Source organism: Pyrus communis, chromosome 10 (genome assembly GCF_041283825.1).
Source record: "Pyrus communis isolate YQ-2024b chromosome 10, ASM4128382v1, whole genome shotgun sequence".
NCBI classification, from domain to species: Eukaryota; Viridiplantae; Streptophyta; class Magnoliopsida; order Rosales; family Rosaceae; genus Pyrus; species Pyrus communis.
The window spans coordinates 16,043,375-16,052,155 of NC_142574.1; positions in this window are offsets into that span (position 1 = coordinate 16,043,375).

Here is an 8,781-nt window from a genome sequence, read left to right on the forward strand (position 1 = left end):
AGAGAGAGAGCTCTTGGATGAAGAAGATGGTTGAGTTAGGGTTCTTTGAAATGTCCTATTTCTGTCACAAGATTAAGAAATTGTCCCATTTTAGGGTATTTCCCTAAATTTAAAGTATAAACTTAAAACTAATAAATTATTGAGGGGGCTGTGTTTAGCCCATTTGGTTGGAGATGATATATGAGTATGGTCTGATACTGTTCATTTAAAGTATAAACTTAAAACTAATAAATTATTGAGGGTGCTATGTTTAGCCCCTTCAGTTAGAGATGGTATATGAGTACGGCCTAACACTATTCATTTAAAAATATATTTTACTTTTAAGTGTAAGAGACACTTACATATAGAGGATCCCATTTATTAGACACTTATATGTAGAACAATTTTTCGACGACATGATTTGAAAATTGGAAAATGATTTCAACACACTGTTTATAGGCAATATACGCGAGTATCGTGTTAAATTTGATTCAATGTCTTTTTCTTTCCAGGTGCCTGATTATGAGAGTGAAATTGAGATAATTAAACAATCTAAGTGAGAGTCTAGAAAATATACATGTGAAGGTCTTAATTTGTAAATTGTCAGGTTGGAAGCATAAACTGTTGTATTCTTCTCATGAATGACAATCTAATTTCTAGTATTTTCATATGATTAATATAACCATCCTAAATAGCTAACAAACATTTTGTGACATACCTTAATAAGTTTGTTTTTGTTTCAATGTATCGCTCTGTTTAGTATCTTTACTAATGTCTACTTTGCGGTTCTCGTGAACTAACAACTTGTTTGGTATCTAATTCTTCTTTAGCAAGACAATTCTTTGAGCGAAACAGGTGCCAGGAGAAATTTTTGTGTTCGGTAAGAGGACCATGTCATTATGGTCCTTGATTAATGTGTTTCATGGGCGTACAGATGACGTGATTTCCGAGTGGATCCAAAAATTTCATGAGTGCTAGCGCCCAAAACCATCATAAGATAACTAAAAATCTTCACAAAGAAAAGGAGATCTAGCAACCCCATTCAGATCAAGTAAAACGGAGACTAGGAGCACACCCAAACCCAAGTCCAAGTTCAAGCAGAGGTATTTTTGTATTTATCGTTTAATTTGAGATGGCTCTATATGTTTTTGGTAACCTGAAGACCTCAAGACCAAAAGAGTAAGAAGGAAAAAAAATTCATTTTCCTAGATTTGAATAAGTTTCCAAGAACCATTTCTCTTTTCAAAGCTTATGCAACAATGAGATGTATCGAAATTACTTGGTTCTAAACCGGCAAACTCCACATCATGACTTGCCTAACAAGCCTCCAACATCTACTGTTTCGTGGACGGATTGTACGCGTCATTTTCATTCTCGAAATATTATGTTATGCTCCGATGTATCGTATCCTCCTACCTTTTAAGTTGTTATTGATCTTTGACCAAGGATTTATAGGCCAAAAACTACAAGAGTAGGTTACCCGGGCATACATGAAAATCGCACTCATTCTTCAATAAAACTGGGTTCGACATTTTCTACTAAATATATAAAATATTAACACATTTGAGAGCAAGCTTCTAAAGTTTAGTGCAGAGAGAGAAATTAAACAGGTGTGGAATGGTTCCAAGGGAGATTTGAAAATCCGGAAAGATGGAGCCTTGTGTTGGACTGAGGTCGGTGAACAAGTGTTAGTGGGACCATAAATTATCGATACCACTAATACTAACATCCAGTTGATAAAGAGGAACCTGAAGGCGGCACAAGATCGACCGAAGAGCATTGCGAATCAACATTCTAGGGATCGTGAGTATAAGATTGGTGATTTTATCTTCCTGAAGTTGTTGCCTTGGAAGGGTGTGGTTCATTTTGGTAAGCGAGAAAAGTTGAGTCCTCGATATGTTGGTCCTTACCGAATCACTAAGAGAATTGGTGCGATTACTTATAGATTGGAGCTACCACTAGAGCTATCACAGATTCACGATGTATTTCATGTTTCCATGCTTCAGAAGTATGTACCTAATTTCTCTCACGTCATTCAGCCGGAACCGTTAGAAGTGAGTCAGGATGCAAGTTATGTTGAGAAACTTGTGGTGATCATTGACCGACATGATAAAACTCTAAGGAACAAAGTCATTCTATTAGTGAAGGTGTTATGGAGGAACCATGCCGTCGAGGAAGCTACGTGGGAAACGAAGGAACTGATGAGGAGTCAATATCCGTACTTATTTATTTGAGATTGTAATTTCAAGGACGAAATTCTTTTAAGGTGGGTAGATTGTGAAACCCCGTCCCAAATGTAGTGTAGTTTCCTATTGACGGATTTATGAAATTACCTTCTTGCCCTTGAGTTGACCTTGTTTGATCATCTCATTGAAACACGTAACTTTAAGTTTATTAAATGATTTTTAATGTACTTATCGCCACAAATGTGTAGGCATAAACATATTCAGATTCAGATTTATAATGAAGATTTTACGTTTGAAACGTCGAACATTTTTAGATATTTTCGTATTTCGTCTTTAGTGAACTCGTTTTCTGAGCCACTAAGGCCCACATGTCTTCCCTTTCTTTCCCATCCATGACCCCCTCCCCTTTTTTTTCTTGTTCTGATTTTTGCAAGGACTATCTCTGTTTCTCTTTCTCACTTTCTCTTCTTCTTTCTATTTCTCCCTGAGCTCTCTCTCACTCTCTCTGCAATCTCACTATCCTCTCTCTGAACTCACTCTCACCACAACAATGACCCCAAGACTTGGATGTTGAACCTCAAAACCCAAGCCAAAAACACAGCACCTCAACCGTGGCAGTCACGGTGATCACATCCCCAACGAGCTCCAGTGGTTTTTGTGAATTGTCCAATGAAGGTAAACTTTTAGAAACTCTTGGGATGTGTTTTAAGAGTATATCAAAGCTTGTTTTAAGTTGTACATACGTGTTAATTGCATAAAATAGCTTGGAGTAGCTTTTCCTAATTTTTTTGCAAGCACCGCCACTTTTGAGGTATTTTCCAGCCAAACCATAGCGAGTTGGCCGGCGTGCAAGGTATCAATCTCTTCATCTTGTTGAGAACTACAACTTTTGTTTTTGTTTCAAAATGGACCCCAGGGCTTTAGGCCATGCAAGCTTGGGCCTTTGGCCCAAGGAACCCAAGCCCAGGACCTTAGGCCAGGCCCAGAACCCCAGGCCCAAGCTCAAACCCAATCAGAACCTAGACCAAGCCAGAGCGTGGGCACACATGAAGGGCTACTGGTGCGTGGTGGCGCGTGGGAGTACCAGAGGTTCCCCCTTATGTTTTTCGATGTCATGAATCCGTTTATGACATTCGTTTTCCGAAATTCAATCATTATAGTAGAGTTTTATTAATTGGACCATTTATGTGCTTAGGTGCGTTTATTAGCGGTGTTTCCGTCCTTCCTATTTCGCACAGCTCTTCGGCGACGGAGTATCTGTGAGTAAACCTCTTCTAAAATGCATATTTTACTATTAGAACTGCATTCATGAAAAGCATGATTTAATGGTTACGTTTTATGAAATGTTTATGAGTAAATTAGATTTACACTTTATGAGATATCATGTTTTACTGAAAATATTTTGGAATACCATACTTTATCAATTTTCATGTTCTTTGCAGTATATATGATGGATGACTATATACTACAAAAATGTTTTAAGATATCATGTTTGAGCTACTGAGCTCCGATAAGATATATGTATTATGTTTGGAAATATTATATTCATTGATTTTTGTGCTTATCTAGTGATCATTGTTCTGCCTATGAGCGATGACACTTATATTGGCTTCGGCCATGCATTGGTAGATGGCTCTAGTCGGAAGATATTATTATTATTAGCTTCGGCCGGGTGTTTGGTATGTGCCTTCGGGCGATCTTGATACTACTATTTAGCACATTATATAAAATATATGTTTTATGAGAGGTTTTATGGCATGTTAGGGTTTTCGGAAAACCTATTACATATTATGCTATGAGTTTTCATACACTTTGGGGGTTAGTACGTTGAATAACTGTTTCAATATTATTTAAATGTCAACTTGGTCCACTCATGTTTTGTTTTGTGCCCCCTCAGGACATAGGAACGAGGCATACGATTTGAGCTACGAGGCATTCCCCTACCACTGATAACGTGTCATCTTCTCTGCTTTTGACACTACTTGTAATAACACTTTCTGTCACACCTCCAGTTGTATTCTGAATTAGATGTATACTCTGAACCATGTCATGCATTATCACTATCTTTTTATTTGACAGCTAAATATTATTATATTATTTTAGTAAGGCTTATATTTGAATATTACATTGTGTAGTTTGCGCGAAATTTATATGCATGTTTCACATGTTCACGGCATATACATTCATTAAACAATTTGCGTCACCTTCGGGTGTCAGCTAGCACGTGGCCATCCCGTTGTCCCTTGAACATCGGGATCAGGGCGTGTCATAGACCACTCAACAAGTTCGAGAGATGAAGCTCCTGTTGGAAATTCAAAGCAAAATAAATGCCAATAGTTACATATTGGTGAAATGGTTGTCTGCACAACCTTCCTTTTTTTTCAACAACATGTGTTTATCTTTGAATGTGCAGCTGCCTTGTTTGATTTTGTGTAATGCTAGGTAGACCAAATTTTTTAAACCAAATTTGCAAACTAAATGATTTGGTTGAGGAGACCAAATTTTCTAAACCAAATAATGTGTCGCAAAAAAAAAAAAGTACGTTAATCGACACTTAATTAATAATTCAATCATCTACAACCAAAGCATTGTTTAGATCACATGAGCTATGGCAAGTTGTCAGTATTGGGTATGTTGAACCCACTATTGAGCAAGAAGTCGCCTACACTGCATATCCAAAGAACACTTTCAAGGACATACGAATAAAGGACTAGAAAACATTGTATCTTCTATGTCAAGGATTAGAAGATTCAACGTTTGAGAAAGTTGCAGAAGCAACAACCAGCAAGCAAGTTTGGGACACTCTGAGCACAATTTACAAAGGAGTAGATCGAGTAAAAATAGTCCAGCTTCAATTATTAAGAGCATATTTTGAGGCTGCTCATATGAAATAGGGAGAAAATTTTCATACTACTACTCTCGACTACTTGCAGTCATGAATCAAATGAAAAGGAATGGCGAAAAGCTTGACAATGTTTGTGTTATGGAGAAAATCCTTCGATCCCTCATATCCAACTTTGAGCATGTGGTGACTACCATTGAAGAATCCAAGGATTTAGAGACGATGAGTGCAAAGGAACTGCTAGGATCCCTCCTAGCTCATGAGCAATGCATTCAGAAGAATGCAAGCACCACAATGTTAGAGCAAGCTTTGGAGTCAAAGTTGAACACTGACAAACCAAATGGAGGTCGTGGACAATGGAACTCACATCGTGGGAGTTCATCCAATCGTAGCCAAAGACGAGGTCAAAGAAGAGGTCAAGGCTATGCAAAAAATCGAGGTTAGTCTTAAGAGTAGAGATCTGCTTGAGGAAAGGCACATATCCAATGCCACAACTGCAAGGAATATGGACATTATGCCATTAAATGTTCATATAAACATGGTGAACATGTTAACATGGTAGAGTCAAGTGGAAATTCTGGTGAGGAATTTACAGTCTTACTAGCACATCATGATTCCAATAGCGAACAAGATGTTTGGTATTTGGATTTTGGTGCAAGTAACCATATACGAAGGAATAAGGAGTTTTTTGCCGAACTCAAAGATGAGGCCTATACATCTATGAGTCTTAGTGACTCCTCAAAGATGCCAGTTGAAGGTGAGAAAATCAAGATCATCCAGAAAGATGGTAGAGAAAGATACATTTCTGATACCTACTACATACTAGGTATGAAGAGCAACATTCTGAACATTGGTCAACTGCTCCAGAAATGATACGTTATACATATAGAGAATATGCTTCTTACTCTCAGGGATGCAAGGAGAAAGCTTATTGGATGTATTTGAATGTTAAAGAACCGAATGTTCCCGTTGAATTTTAACACAAAGATTAGAAGTTTCAACATCAGTATGATGGAAGATGAGTCATGGAAATGGCATCTTCAGTTTGGCCATCTTCAATTTAAGGGCCTAAAGTTGTTGTCAAGTGGAGGAATGGTTCATGATCTACCCCAGATTGAAGCCACATGCCAACTATGTGAAGGTTACATGTTTGGTAAGCAAGCACGGCTCTCATTTCATATTGGTGAAGAATAGAGAGCAAAGGCACCATTGTAGTTGGTGCAAACGAATATATATGGTCTGTTAGATCCCATGTCATATAGAGGTAATAGATATTTTATTACTTTCATTGATGATTTTAATAGAAAGACGTGGGTTTATTTTCTCAAGGAGAAGTCGGCTGCCTTAAGAGTTTTCAAGGAGTTCAAGGCACTCATAGATGCTGACAGCAACCACAAGCTTATGGTTGTGAGATCAGATCGAGGTGGACAATACACCTCCAATGCTTTCCAAGCATGCTGCAAGGAGCAAGGAATTAGGCATCAACTGACTACTGCCTATACCCTACAACAAAATGGGACAGCCAAGAGAAAGAATCAAACCATCCTTGACATGACAAAGTCCATGCTTAAGGAGAACGATTTGCCAAAAAAATTGTGGGCATATGTTGTAGCTTGTTCGATTTATTTGTTGAATCTATGTCCAACAAAGAGTGTCAAGAAGATAACACCAAAAGAAGCTTGGAGTGGATACAAACTGAATGTTTCACACCTAAGAGTTTTTTAAATCTGTTGCATATGCTCAAGTTCCAGAAGCCAAAAGGAGGAAGCTCGATGATCGAGGTGATGATTTTGTGTTTGTGGGCTATAGTGAAGAGTCCAAGGCATACAAGCTCTACAACTCACTAACTGGCAAACTAGTAATTAGTAGAGATGTCATCTTTAGTGAGGAAGTGACATGGAAGTGGAACAACAAAGAAGTCAGTAATAGAAGATTGATTCCACTGGTTTTGAAGAACATGAAGTTGTACCACCTGTTAAGCTTAAGCAACAACCTGCTTAATCAATCATAACAACTTCATTGCATAGAACTACAAAGAGTGGTACTCAACTCCAGTGATGTTAAAAAGTCTCACCGAGATATATAAACAAGAAGAAAAAGAAGAGGCCAACATTTTCTGCTTGTATGCAGACCATAAGCCTCTCTCATTCAATGATGTTGTGGAAAAAGATGTTGGAGAACATCCGTGGAGGAAGAAATCCATGCCGTTGAGAAGAATGACACTTAGGAGTTGACAAAACTCCCACCAAATCAAAAGGTTATTGGTGTCAAGTAGGTGTACAAGATCAAAACACTGCAAATATAAGTGTAGATCGGTACAAATCAAGGCTTGTAGCGAAGGGTTACAAGCTGCTGCCCCAGCAGCACAAGCCCAAGCCTTGTCCACTTGGCACATTACCTAATCTGCAACCCATACTACAAAGTAGCCAAGTCAAGCCCAACGCAAGCCAGCCTAAGCCACTACCTCAGTAGCGCAAGCCCAAGCAATTGCAGTATGAGAAGCAGCCCAACGTTCAAGGGCCCACGGTCAGCGCGTTTCTGAGCTGAGCCAAGGACCAACATGCATGCTTGCCACAACCCACTCCCATGGTGTCCCAAGCAGCCCAAGCTGGTCTAAGACTGATTCAACCATCTCGGCTAAAATATATGGGCCGATGATTGAACCAGGGGTCATTTTCACCCTATTCATCGGCGAAATTGACATTTTCCAACTTAAATCTCGCACGTTGAGTCCACTTCACTTCCGCTACTTAAGGAGACACATTCCATCCAAGTTCTTCCAACCCAAATAGAGAAAAACACTTGTCTCGACAAGTTATAGAGTTCATGAGCACCCTCACACAGCAAACGACCTTGGTGAATCAGCTCTTGCAACACATCGAGATGCAACGTGCCCCTAATGAGGTGTCCCAAAGTAGGTAAGGGCAGGCAAAGAACCTCTCTAACAGCGTCTCGACAAGCAGCCACTTGACCAGCCATAAACCGAGCATTCCGGTAGTGTACACTCCCGACTGAGCCCCCAAGATAGCGTATACTTTCGTCTTATCATGTGGAGGAACGTGCACTCTCGGTTAGGCCCACGAACTAGTATATATTCATGGTTCAGGTCACACTCCGATAATCAAGATGAGCAACCTTCCAAGCGAAGTGTTTATTCATGGCTATGCTCGCAAGAAGCATCATCTACCTCACATCGGAGTAGGCAGCATGACGGACGAAGAAAAGCAGTTAAGCAATCTAACTCAAGTTTAATTGGTAGCATGTGAGAAATTCGCTCGCCTGCTAAGAATGTACCATATACATCACAGTCATGGCATAGACGAGCCGAACATATAAAAGAGCAGCCTAAACCAGCAGGTCAAGATCGAGGGCAGCTAAGAGCTCTGCCACCCTAACAAAGGCAAATTTAGGAAGAAGTAAAGAGGCTCTTCACCAAACGATTGCGCGATGTCCAGTGCAACAAAGCTACTGACAAGGCACTCCAATGAGACATAACCAAGATAAGCAGGTTACCTTTCAATGACAAGGTTGAGCAGACGGGACTATTCCATATAGATTGTCGAATACAAAGATTGCTTCTACTCCAACAAAGGTAGCAGCTCAGCCTAATGACGTGCCAGGGGCAAACGAGTACCAGAAAGACACACCACTCAACTACCAAGAACCGAGGGCAGACCTTGTTCTCAACACTCTAAATGATTCAATACTGAAGCAGCACATCATTAGTAGCCGAGCATCATGGACCTAGTAGTCCAATTGATATGCACAACCTAG